The sequence below is a fragment of the Schistocerca gregaria genome, chromosome 8 (assembly GCF_023897955.1).
Source record: "Schistocerca gregaria isolate iqSchGreg1 chromosome 8, iqSchGreg1.2, whole genome shotgun sequence".
Taxonomy (NCBI): Eukaryota; Metazoa; Arthropoda; class Insecta; order Orthoptera; family Acrididae; genus Schistocerca; species Schistocerca gregaria.
Genome location: NC_064927.1, coordinates 96,648,287 through 96,662,796, shown reverse-complemented (window position 1 = coordinate 96,662,796; position 14,510 = coordinate 96,648,287). Strand labels below are relative to the sequence as shown.

The 14,510-nt window shown below is 38.2% G+C and overlaps 1 protein-coding gene across 5 annotated transcripts in view; it reads right to left on the bottom strand.

The window, feature by feature from the left end:
* Window positions 1-938: 938 nt before the first annotated feature.
* LOC126284219 (uncharacterized) overlaps window positions 939-14,510 on the bottom strand; it is a 59,848-nt gene continuing 46,276 nt past the window's right edge. For all 5 annotated transcript variants that reach the window (XM_049982989.1, XM_049982990.1, XM_049982992.1 and 2 more), the window contains exon 5: window positions 939-13,640. The gene's annotated coding sequence lies outside the window, so the exon portion shown is untranslated. The remainder of the gene's footprint in view (window positions 13,641-14,510) is intronic.

Genomic DNA, 14,510 nt, shown 5'->3' with positions numbered 1-14,510 from the left:
ATGACAAATGATATGAAAGAACACTTCAATTAAATGGGTAGAGTCTTGCGATTTTGAAATGTAGGGCTACAGAACAATGCTGGAGATTAGATGGGAAATCGATCAACTAATAATGAGAAATTAAACTGAACAGGAAGAAATTTATGGTACAGCTTGACTAAAAACTAGGATTAGTTGATGGAACACTTTCTGAGGCATCAAGGAACTCTGTTTGGCAATGAAGAAGTGTATGGGGTTGTATATTTGTAGGAGGAGGTCAAGGCTTGAATACAATGAACAAGATCAAATGATTGCAGGTTGGTACGAAGAGATGAAGAGGCTGGCAGAAGACTAATGCAGAGAGCTGCATCAAACCAGGACGTGTGCATTCAGCATTTTCTAAACAATTTTGTGGGGACTGTGATTATCATGTCAGACATAATTTCTGCTTTGTTTGCATGCCTGAAATCAAGATTTTTGTCTAATACTTTTCTGTTGCTCTGTAACATTGTAGGCTGCTATTTTTCAGTCAACTTTTTATTTTTTATTTTTTGCTCTGAAACATCAGATGTCACTATTTTCTCCGTCTGAGGGAGACAGGAGAACATGTAGAAAGTGACTCCCGATGTTTCACTCACCTTCCCATGGAAGCCATTTTGTAACCACATTCCCTAGTTTGTGTTCAGATCCCATATTTAAAATACACAACACACAGACAATTTATCAATACGTTTATTCTGCTTTTATAACATGAATGTGATTTTAGCGTTTTCCACGTTATTTATGTTAAACATCAATTAAAAATCAGCTCATAGTATGTATGTGGTTTTCTTGTTACAGTCCTGTAATTCTGTACTTGCATCTATTCTATCAGATTACAGGTACACCTGGAAATTTTAGTATAAAAAATTCGTTCTCAATTGGTGGCTATTATGAGGGGGAAAAAAACATTCAAGAAAGAATTTAAAATAAATATATTTCACTACAATAAAAATGTACACTGAATACTTTGTACAAAATAACATAACTTTATTTAAAAGTACAGAGTATATGACTAGGAATTTGTATCATTGCTGACTGAGAATATGCACATACTGTGGAGTCTTCACATTTATTCTTTAGTCATCTGCCTTTCACAGCTCCTTTTTTTAAAAAATTATTTTATGACATAGGTATTATGGTATTTGATGATAATAATTAAGCATTGCAAATAGTTACATGTATCCAGAAGAACTTGTACAGTCAATTATGTTCATCACAATTTGCTATTAACATGACACTCACTCAGAATATGCATCACAGAGAAATTATTTTTCAACCAATTAATACTGTTAGCCGTATCATCATTTGTACAAGGTGACATATTCAAACATTATGTTCCAACAGTACTTAAAGGTTTTACATAAAAATTTATAGAGTGCCACTGTCTGTGACATGATGATATTAATATTGTCTCTAAAGATTATATCAGATGTTTGAGCATTAAAAGAAAATATTAATCATGAATAACATAAGCTTACCAAAATTGTAGGTAGACATATTACCAGTAACAAGTAATTACCAAGTTGAAACAGCAAAAGGAAGAAGTAAGGAACACCTAGAACTGCCCCACTGACGAAGATTGCAATGCAGTCCCAACTTTTGATCATCACATAATTGTTAAAGTGGCATACATAAATGAGTAAACACAGAATTCACAAAACAGTTGAAGCTGCTCAACAGATGATTGTGTATTGAATATGAAACGGCTGTCATTAAAATCTGTATTAAGTAAGTGGAAGAAATGGTTATCTTCCAACATCAGTTTATTGTAGGCAACTGGTGCAATTAAGTGTCAGGCAACCAGGTTCATGCACAAGTCAGTCTAATCTGTAATAAGGGTTGAAAGACATGCCATACCGCCTGCCAAACACACTTATGTAAATTGGTTTCAGAATTATGGAATACATTTTGTGCCCGGATTTGATGACTTTTAGAGACTGAACAGCTACTCTGTTGAAATCAAGGCTGATTCTGCATGAACAAATCATGTGAAAAATAGCTTATTTCGTTTGTGCATGGTATGCAGAAGACAGAGCTCCAGTTGATGCCATGCTTCGTATTCAATGTAGTCTCAGATCATTCTCTGGTACACAAAGTACATCCTTACTGAAGATGAAGGGTTGCAATCAAACAGAAAGATTCCCAGCAAATGGAACTCAGTAATACTTGGTACTGAGGTAATGTCAGAGGAGAACTGGACATCTTTTATACCTCATGATAATCACATTAGGCTGTTAGTATTCACTATGGATGACTTTAAAAGATGACATCTTTGGTTCAAAGAGGCGCTTTGCCAATGAGTTGGGCTACGTAAAATAAACTCAATACTTTATGACTATATACTTTGTCATCAGTCACTGAGTAAATAAGAGAATAAAAAATAATAGTTTGACATTACATCCACTGCAGATACTCTTACTCTTAAGATACTGAGAATACACTGTCTCCAACATAAAGCCTTCATAATGGCCACAACTGTAAAATTAGATAAATTTATGTTTCAAACAGCACTCTTTCCTGTCTGCCATATGCTAACCCCCCTCCCAAACACACACACACACACACACACACACACACACACACACACACACACACACACACACACACACACACACACAGTATATGGTTGTTTATTATGGGGCAGAAATGCGAATGTAAATGGACATCAGAGAACACACTCCATGTATTAATCAAAAAGGCCACCTCTAATTTCATATGATGACAGCAGCAGCACAATCACTGTATTAATGTCATCTTTTTCACTACTTGTATAAGATGTCACGCAATTTCGGCTGACAGCATGGGGATAATGATTGTCCTTTAAAATGTCGACACACAAGGGGTACTGTTACTCTTTGATGATATGATATAGAGATATTGATCCCCCTTATTTATCACTGGCTTACAGTATTTTCGAACCTTGGAGTGCTTTTTCTCTGGAGGGAGCATTGTCTTGCTACATAACATCTACAATGCCACAGTGGTACCAGTCAAATGCCAAGTTAAGAGTGGAGAGTGTGTAAGTTAGGCTTCAGTAAGGACTGGACAGGAGCAGCCATGTTGTGGATAAATAGTGTGAAGAGTCTGCTAGAAAAATATACGAGACACTTGTTCATATTAGGCACAGGGTAAGGTTTATTTAATAACAAAACGAGTTCGCTCAGTAAAGCCAAGAAACTCTAGTTCACGAAAATAATACTTAACAAACCAGGGGTACGGAGCACGTGTATTACAGTGATAAAAATTAAATGTGTCCTGTTACAGAGACAAGTGTGACAACAGAGAAGGGAAGATATATTACAAAGTTTCAAAATTTTCAAATAATCTGCAAGCAAACTTCTAAACTAGAAGAACCCATGAGAGGTGAAATGAGGAAAGTGAGTAGAAAACAAAAGCACGATTAAAAAAAGTAAATCACAGGGTTTTAGAGTAAAACAGGAGAAGTTGGAGTCAGCAACAAGCGAAACTCTAGCACAGGACTGTAGAATACTATCAACCACAGATGAAACTATGAAATTTAACTGTTCCTAATAAGAAAAACAATTTTCCTTTCAGCTCTGTTCTTCACTGTTCTGTTCATTTTACGGTACTATTGATTTCACGTCCTCTGACTCCATCTTGAGAAACATGGCAGAAGTGCACAGTATAATAAACATTGGCAAAAATGTTACATGTTTTTTTTTCCCTCTCTCTCTATCAGCTGTACCAGGAGTGGATCCTGATGAAGTAACATGCTACCAAATTAAGGAATTTCCAAATAGGACTTCTCTTTTTATACAATAAATCACATTCTTGGTCCACCATTGTCTTGTTATTTCCCAAAGTGTTAGACTTCATTCTTGTCTGTTGTCTGTTCCAAATTTCTTTTAAAATGTTGACTTGTTTTGTGTGTCTGGCAGTCAGTCTCCTCCTCTCTCCTGCTATCTTTTTTTGTAGAGAGGTCCTTTTTCTAAGGTCAGTTACCATTTTTCCTACTGAGATGCTGTTCCTTCCTGTCAAGAAATACTTAGTGTCTTTAGAAACTTACTTTATAATAAATTATACCAAACAATTTTCCAATAAAGTCCAACAATCCTTTTTGTACACTTTGACACCTATTTGTCTCTTATAATGTTACTTTTCATCAGTGTTACTTGTCCCCCCCGTTTTAATTAGTAGCCCTCTGATTTGTTTCCAATACTACCCTATCTATAATGACCTCAATGTCAGTGGGATATTAAATCCTTATCTATCTATCTATCTATCTATCTATCTTTCTTTCTTCCTTCTTTCCTGTACCATTACAAGTGCTTTTCTCAGCACTCCTGTAAAAATGCATTCGCCGTAGCTAACCTACAGTTCTCATTTTTCACACAATCCTGCAGGATCTTTGGTACTGCCTCCAAAGACTTCATCTTAAAAGTTTTTATACCAAAGCACTGTCCATCTTTTCAATGATAAGTTTTTAAATTTCAAACAGTCAAAACTTGGTGCCTGTTAGCTTTATCATTGACCAACACATTGTCTCTGTTGGGTACTTGAGAGCTATCAACTATCTATTCAAAGATATACCAGCATGAGGAGTACTCTATTCTTAATATTGCATCTCTGGTATTTCAGTATATTTGGTGGTTAAAGAACTCAAATGTCACTGAAACAGTTATCGTAATCACTACATCCTCAAGAATTTCTCCACATATGTTAAGATAGACAAACCTGAAGCTAAGTGTAATAGCTTGGAAATATGACAATGATCCACTGCTGCATGCTGCAACTGATTTTTTTTCTTTCTTCCTCTGGCAGTTAACATGGAACCATCCATTTGAGAAGTTCAATCTGATGCTACATTAGCTCATTTTCTACATACTGCCTTGAGTTTAAGCAAACACTGTATGAAACCTGAAATTCTGGATAACTCTGCACTAGTAAAACTTTAAGATGTTCAAAACGATGGTAAATGCAAAGTTTATTTCTTTAGGATTTGATACTTGTAAGAAAACTGAAGATAGTTAAAAAGCATTAAGGCTACTAAACTGCTTCTGTTTCAAGAAGGATGTCATGTACCACTTCTAAAATTCATGGGTAAAATATTTTTCCAGTATACATTGACTTACAGACTGACAGAAGCTGACGGTAATCTAATTGAAACTATCTGCAATTTTAAAAACAATTACTTGAATATAGTACTTTAAATACTTGCACAAAATAAGCAACTTCGTGGTTCTGTAACTGATGGGGCAATGTGTAAGTTACATTTATTTATCACATGTCTATGAATAACTGATGTGTTGGGAAAATAAGGTTGGGTAGAAAAACTGGATGATCATTTTTGAGAAATGTTCTTGGCAAAAAAATTTCGCAAAGCAATGGTAATGTATAGTGAGGCTTCTTTGTGAATGCAGAGTGCATGTTTGAGAAAAAAAAAAGTATCAGCTGTCACATGTCAATCCTGGTTACTGTAGATAAAAGTTTTCAGGTTGTCAATGTGCTTCTTGACTTCAGTAAGGCATTTGATAGAGTTCCGCAGTATCATTTCGTGAAAAAAACGTGAAGTACCAAGTATCAGAGCAGATTTTTGACTGGATCCCGGGCTTCCTTGCAGAGAGAATTCAACACATTGCTCTTAACAGGACAAAAGTCATCAGATGTAAGGATAATTTCAAGAGTACTACGAGTAAATGTAATAGGACCATTACATTTTACAGAATATCTAAATGATCCAGTGGATAATGTCGAAAGCACCATAAGGCTGTTTGCAGATGATGTGGTTGTCTATAAGAAGGAAGCATCATCATAAGACTTTAGAAAACTCTAGGAAAACATGCTGAGATCTGGTGAATAGTGCAGGAAGAAATGACAATTGATCCAGAATGTAAATAAATGAAAAATCTTGCACATAAATAGGCTACTGTCCAATTACACTATTTGTGGCACGTCACTGGAAACATTAAGTAAAGTAAAACACCTATAAATTACCATACAGATCAACCTAAAGTGGAATGAACACACAAAACAAGCAGTAGGGAAAGCAAATGCCAGACAGATTCATAGGAAGCATCTGAAGGAAATGTAATTCATCCACAAAATAAGTGGTTTACAAAATGTTTGTTTGACCGACTCTTGATTATTACTCATTAGCCTGGGACTTCTACCAGGTCGGGCATCGGTCACCAAGCAGCCGAGCTTTGTAGACGTGGTAGGAGCTTGTAGGAGTACAACACATCCCCTATGTGTCAAAAGCAAAATTGTCGTAGCATAGGGCCAACATAGACGATAGGCGAGGCCACCCATGCTAAATGAGCAGTTAGATGAATAGCATATGGTACAAAGGCCTCATCCCTGGGCGGCTGACCAGCATATGGCCGACCCCCTGGCGGGCGTACGTCTGCGTTCCTGAAGGCAAAGATCCAGAAGTAGGGCAAAGGCAGATTCTGCGGCTAGGTCTGAGCTGAACCAACCACCCACCCAAATCATCAAGACGGCGTAACGACAACAAATTGAAAACTGCAGGGACAACAGAAAGCTGTAATGGTTGCCAACGCCGGTGCCAACATGGCCACCGACTATCAAGGACAAAGGAACGACTACCATATGGAAGACGAAGAGAATGACACAGTAATGGAGTACCAATCATCAAACCCAGACACATCAAGCGAGGATGAAATGGAACAAGGAGAAAATGGAGGAGAATTCCAAAGCTCACCCCGCCAGAAAACCATAAAAAGGAAAAACTCCACAGATGGGGGAACCCCCAATAAGCAGTTTACGGTTACAACTCAAAAGCGTTTCGAACCACTAACAGGGAGAACAACCACCAGCAACGCTGCAAACACCAAGGCAGCAAATCCACCTACACAAGAAGAACGCAACATGCCTCCAACCGCGGAAAAAAGACCGCGCGTACCTCTGATCACAATTCAATATGACGGACACTATCTCACTCTGAATGCGACACTTAAAAAATACATGGAAGGACAGATCAAAGCCATCCACAAGGGCAAATCAATAAAGTACCATTTCAACACCATCACCAATCAGATAACAGCACTGGCTTTCTTCAAAGACCACAAGATTCATAATTTCACACATCAACCACAGGAAGAAAGACAACTGAAAGTCGTAGTAAAAGGACTACCGATCACTATGACAGAAGACGAAGTAGAAGCCGGCCTCTGACTACTAAATTTCAATCCCAGACACGTCTACCAATACCGAAAGAGAAATACAGAAACCAAGGATCTTTACCCAATGGACATCATCATCATCACACTACACAAAAAAACAGAAAATGACGCGATCTACCATGTCCAATATATATTGGACACGAAAGTCACAATCTAAAGTTACGAGAGCATGGAAGGCCCCCCCCCCCCCTCCTCCTCAGTGCAAAAAATGCCAGGGTTTCTTCCATACAGTGAACTATTGTGACATGCCCACCAGATGTGTACACTGTGAAGGGGACCACAGAGCTAGAGACTGCACCAAACCGCCAAATGCAACTCTCCACTGTGCAAACTGCAATCAAGACGGCCACCCTGCGTCCTTCAGAGGGTGTGACGAATACCAGAAAGCAATCAGGCCTACCACAAACAAAGACCAGTCAACACAGCAACCACCACCAGACAACTGCGACAAACCATAAAGAACACTGCAATGCCAACCCCAGCAGAAGCACAACAAATGAGGCACAGAGCCTGGGCAACAAATGTACAAGCAAACAAAGCAACCATGTCATCCAGTGACAACCAAAACCGGCAGAACACAAACAACAATGAACAGAACAACTTTTCGTCCTTCTTTGAAATGTTCAATCAGATCAAATCAGTGGGAACGTCTTCAGTGGAAAAATATAATTACAGTAGCAACAACAACTATTCAAGAATTTACAGCAGCACCAGACATCATGTCAAAGATCATGGGAATCATGAGAGAGGTGATGAAATTCTTCGGCTCCGATAATGGAAATAAGACCCCCAAAACATTCAAACCTCTGGCTTTGCAATTTTAACGCAAGAGGAATTAAAAACAAGAAACACATTTTAAATGAATTTGTAGAAGACCAAAAAATCTATGTCTTATTCGTCACAGAAACCCACCTGCGCCCAACAGAAGACTTCAGACTGCGAAATATGACACGCCACAGAACAGATAGAGTCAACCGACTGGAAGGAGGATCAGCAATTTTCCTTAGATCGCACATAACGCACAACCCAAAACCAACACCACCGATGACATCACTAGAGGCCACAATCGTCACAATAGAAGCAGACCATGGAAAAATAGTGCTAGTAGCAGCATACCTCAGCCCACGCATCGTCTTAGACGAAAACGATTTACTACAAATCTTTGACAATCATAACCCGGTAATTCTGTGCACAGATCTAAATGCAAAAAATGCGGCTTGGAACTAGTGCCAAAATAACGCAAGAGGCCACATGCTCCAAAACCTAGAAGGATGTCTCCGTGCTGTTATTAGCTCCTGAAGAAATCACCTACATACCCTACAAATGAAGACACCAACCGGACGTTCTCGACATCACCATCACAAAAAACATTGACCCCGATTTCAACCTAAGGGTACTAAATGAACTCATGACCAACCACCTTCCCATGATCGGACATGTCGGAAAAGCGAATGAGCCGTCAAAACCGAGATGCACCACCACAACAGACTGGGATCAGTTCGAAAGAAGGCTGAACAACAATGTACGGCCAAACATCGAACTAAACACGCAACAATAAATTGATGAAGCGATAGAGAAACTAACAGGAAAAATCAAATCAGCACATAGGCAAGCATCAACAAAAATAACATTTCTGGAAGAAAAATTCAACACCCTCCCACCACTCATGCAAGACCTCAAATATCTAAAGAACCAAGCAAGACACAGGTGGTTACGATTCCGAAATCTGGCATACAGAACAGAAATAAACCGACTAACGTAACAGATCCACCGTAGAGTGAAGGAATGGAAGGCAGAAATCTGGGAGGATTGAATGAGTGAACTTCGCCTCCGCAACCGAGACGACTGGAAGTTAATCAAAGGCATCAGAAACTCCAAACAAAGAAAATCCGCACCCGAAGACAACAACAACACCTTAATCTTCGACGCCCTAAGAAAAGCGGATCTCTTCACCGCCACATATGAAAATCAAAACACGATAAATGAAGCAGCTCAGCCACAACCCGAAGCAGCAGACTTTGAAGACAGAGTCGTAGCCACAGCAAACCGCAGATTAGATTAGATTAGATTAGATTAATACTTGTTCCATAGGTCATGAATACGACACTTCGTAATGATGTGGAACGTGTCAGGTTAAAAAAGATGTCTGTACAAGAAATTACATTACACAAAATATTGCATGACACTAATGATTAAGTTTTTTATTTTATTTTTTTTTTTTTATTTACTTTATATCTAAAAATTCAGCCAATGAGTAGAAGGAGTTGTCATCTAGATATTCTTTTAATTTATTTTTAAATGTTAGTTGGCTATCTGTCAGGCTTTTGATGCTGTTTGGTAGGTGCCCAAAGACTTTTGTGGCAGCATAATTTACCCCTTTCTGTGCCAAAGTCAGATTTAACCCTGCATAGTGAAGATCATCCTTTCTCCTGGTGTTATAGGTATGCACACTGCTATTACTTTTGAATTGGGTTGGATTATTATCAACAAATTTCATAAGGGAATATATATACTGTGAGGTTACTGTGAGGATCCCTAGATCCTTAAATAGATGTCTGCAGTAAACGACAGACCAGAACGCACGACACCTACAGAAGTCAGAAAAATAATTAACCAGCTAGAAACGAGCTCTGCACCAGGAACAGACCAAATCTGCAACATGCAATTGAAACACCTGCCATGGAAACCCTTGGTTCTTCTAAGAAGAGTAATTAATGTGTGCATGATCCAACACTACGTTCCTCGTGCATCGAAAATAAGTAAAATAGTGCCAATACCGAAGAAAGGAAAAGACTTGAAAAAAACCGGAAAACCATAGGCCCATACGCCTACTCTCCACTTTATCTAAAGTACCAGAAAGGGTGCTATTACCCAGAATCAGACAACCACTATTAGATGGAAACACCATATGCAGGGAACAATTCGCCTACCAGGAAACTATCTGCGGAACTCCAGCTACTGAGAATAACCGAATACGTAACAAGAAATATGAATTTCTCCAAACACACGGTGGCAATCCTACTAGATCTCGAGAAAGCCTACGACAATGTGTGGAAGGAATATCTACTGGTTAAACTCAGAGTGGACACAGACATCCCACACTGCTACATAAAAACCATTGACAGCTACTTAACAAACAGGAGGTTCTACATACAAATCGACGGCAAGAGATCCGAAACAAGACCGCAAGAGCAATAAATCCCCAAGGATCCGTGTTATCGCCCACCCTGTTTACGGTTTACATAAATGACATACTACTAACTGGAAACGCCCTACTCGCACAATTTGCGAATGACACAGCGCTACTAGCGAGTCACCGTCGTCTGGATACCACAATACGAAGGCTCCAAGAACAGGTCGACTTCACAGAAAAATGGGCAAAGCTAAATAAAGTCAAAATAAATGCGGAAAAAACAAAAGCAATTATGTTCACTCAGATAAGACCCATCTTCCATGACCGAATCGAACTAAATGGAAGACACATTGAGTGGTCCAATGACGTTAAATATCTCGGGGTTATAGTCGACAAAAAAATGCTATTCAAGAAGCACGTACAAGGAAAAAAGCCATCCATGCAATCTATCCACCACTACTTTCCAGTAAGGAGATGCTACATCAACGAAACTGAAAATCTACAAATCAATCATACAACCCATGATGCTGTATGGTTGCTCATCCTGGGGAATCACAAGCAAAACTAACACCAAACCACTACAAATATTACAAAATAGATGTCTTAAACTCGCACTCAACCCCCCATGGTGGACAAACACCGAACTGATACACCACGAACTTCAAATGCCGAAGGTAGAACAACAGATAACAGATAACAAGAAGGCTAACAGAAAAGATAAATCAGCTCAGACCTGCGAGGAATCAACTAGACAACTTGCCACTTTTGAGCAAGCCCCATGGCACAAAGTCAGAATACCTCTGACAATTATAAGAAATTAAAACAAAATTTTGGAAAAGAAAGACTACAAATCAAAAGCAACAGAAAACGAAGAAGGAATGCCTATAAGGACCAACTTGAGCCCAAAGGCATCTCCAAAGATGACAAAATGGTACCCATATAATAATAATAAATGGTGTCCCAAGTAAGCAACCTTACCCTACACACACGAGGGACCAATCTCCCCAGGAGATAGAGCCCTAGCCTCGAACACACACAAAAAGAAAAAAACCAGTCAGGCTGACAGAAGAGACAGTCACGGTTCAACAAAGAGTGGTGCAATTCATCACAGGATGTTCATTCTGTGCCCATGCTTTATGGAGATTTTCAACAAACTCCAGTGGCAGTCGTTACAATAGAGGCATTTACTATTGAAATTTCAAGAGTACGTTACAGGAAGAGCCAAGCAACATATTACTTCCTCCCGCGTATGTCTCAGGAAAGGACCACAACAAGACAATCCAAAAAATTAGAGTTAAAATAGAGGTTTACCGACAATCCTTCTTCCCGTGCACTATTCCCAAATGGGACTGGGAAGGAGTGAACAAACAGAGGCACCAGAAGTACCCTCTATCACACACCATGTAGCACCTTGCGGATAACAGATGTACATGCAGATGTGCTATGCAACAGGACAGGATAGAGAATGTATGCTTAACAAAATATTGTCTACTCAGTGTTAGACATGGACTTCCTTTGCACTTTCAAGATAAGGAGTGTAGTTATGAAAACAGGCTACTGTCGCACAGAAGGGATGGGAAAAGAAAATGATACTACACAAAGTAAAAGAGTTGTGACATACAGGGAAAAAAAAAAAGACCTACTGACAGAGGAAGTCAGTTCAATGGCAGCTAAGGTTTTGTTATAAATTTACTGACTCAAAAGAGAAAAGTATTTTTCTGTTTATTTTAAGTGTCCATAATAAACAGTTTTATGTTGGGGAGGGGAGGAGGGAGGGGGGGGGGGGGCAAGAGAATACAGCAGCTAAAATATGTCCACATCTCCACGAGATGAAAATGACCCTTGAAGAGCTTCTCAGGAAAGTTTTAATAACACATCAAGAATAAATAGCTATGTATCTTCTACAAATATGAATAAAGCCTAAGAAGTCAGAAACAACACTTTATTACTACTTTCCCTCAAATGAGGACAAAAAAGATGTGTTTTGCATGAAGCATAAGGGAAGTGCCAGGAAGATGTGATAAACTATATTTACAGCCAGAAATCTGCAACAAATCTAGGACTTCATTGTACTGGTTGTTTTGAAATGTATCTTACTTTACATAAATATTAAGTATACTCAGCAAAACTGTTGTTTTCCCTTAGTAAAAACATTACAAATCTGCAAGTATATGCAAACATACACAGTCAATCATGGCTAAAAGTTTGTGCTGGGTGTCACAAGGAAAAAGAGAATAAGACCGTAACAGATTGAATGGAACGCATTATGACAATAATTGTGCCACAGTGATAGGAAATCTATTTACACAAAAAAGAAAAAAAGAGAGCAATAATGCTTCCTAGGCCTGCACATCCAGGCTGGATATCTTGTGATTGATGAATGGTCATCTTCATAACAAGAATGTTCACAATGTTATATTTTTCATAAACATGAAAAACAGAAATCACAATCTGGTATCACACATAATTGACAATACAAAGCTTATTTATTGTTGTCTTGAAGTAGAAACACTGACAACAGGATGTGTGGCAATAGATAAACAACACTGATTATGCAACTTACAATGAGAGTCAAGTTTGAACTGTTTCCCACTTTACAATTTCTTCTTCCATTATAACAATATCCACTTTCTCTTATATTAAACTTCTATTTTGCTAATTAAAGCATCTATAATAGATATATGACATAAAATGGCCCCTTTTTCAATTCAGTACAATGAGTAAACAAACTGATAAGGTGTGGAACTTTAATTAATTATAACAAAAAGGAGGTGTTCAAGGTGTACAATCAGAAAGTTGAAAGATACTGCCTCTAAGTGCTGTTACTTATGATATAAAAATATGCCACAATCATCAATGGAAATGAACAATGCATGAAGTAAATGGCAAGCATAAATATTAAAGTTAACACAATACAATAAGTATGTATGTATAAGATGTCAGCTCTATCTCATTCAAACTATGTTAAATGCAAAATGCAGTAATACAGGAATGCAACATTCCTGTTGTAACACACTGTGCTTTACGCAGATTAATTCACACTATTTTTTTTAACTGATTTGATGATAATTTTGAAACAATTGTCACTTACTGGCAACATAACAACAGAATCTAAACACTTTTCCTTCTTCATATTCAGTTACACTTTCACATTCCACAATGGGGAGTACTTCTGAAAAACCTCATTTTTAGAAGTACCTCATCTTTGAGATAATGCATTTCTACCAGACTTCTGGTTGTGCACTCTTCCTGTCTTATCTCCCTCTTAAGTCAGTGGCACATTGCACTGACCTGCCAATTTCTTTTTTAATGAAGGAAGATTTCTGAAATAAATAAAACAATTTCACTGCAATAAAGCTATCAGAAAAATGCTCCAACAAAGATCAAGAATTATATCAGATATAATCAAAACTCATAATATCTGAAAGTTCCCTAAATTTCAAGACACCACTACAAGATGTAAATACAGTAATAGTCGGTGAAGCTTCCAAGTTGTATGCTCACGGTCCATGAAATGCTTCTGTTTGCAACATTTTGTCCATAGCTGTGGCAGAAATCTTCACAGGTGCTCCTGGTTCAACCACATCTTGATGTCAGAACCAGGAGGATCTCTGAAGATGTTCAATGCGGCTCTGGACATAATTTTCCGAACCACAATGTTTCATGGATCATGAGCATACAACCCAAAAGACTCACCAGCAACTAAGAAAACTCAAGAAAGAATAGGCAGTCTCAGTCGCGTAATGGTTTTTTATTTATTTAATTTTCAATGTGTGTCACTATCACAGGGGCATCATCAGATATCTGGGGGGAAAACAAGTTCCTCAGCCAGGAATTAGCTATAAAGTTACATTGTCAGTTAAATAAAGCAACAGGGAAACCTTGGCCTGAGTTGTGAAAACAGCATAATCAAAGACATACTCAGCATATAAAAACACTCTAGGACCACTGGCAAGTGTACATAAAGTTCTGAGGTCACCAAAAATGGCTCATCACCCAATAAAATTTACAGGAAACATCCACCAGGTAAAAACATTTGAGGATTACTGGCAATAGTACAGAACATCCCGCAATCACCAAAAATAGGACATTGTCGAACAAAACATATGCAACACATCTATCTATGGAAATAAATAAGAATATGTTTCAAAGTGAAGGGTGGTAAGCGGACCAAACGTAAGGAACCATGTAAG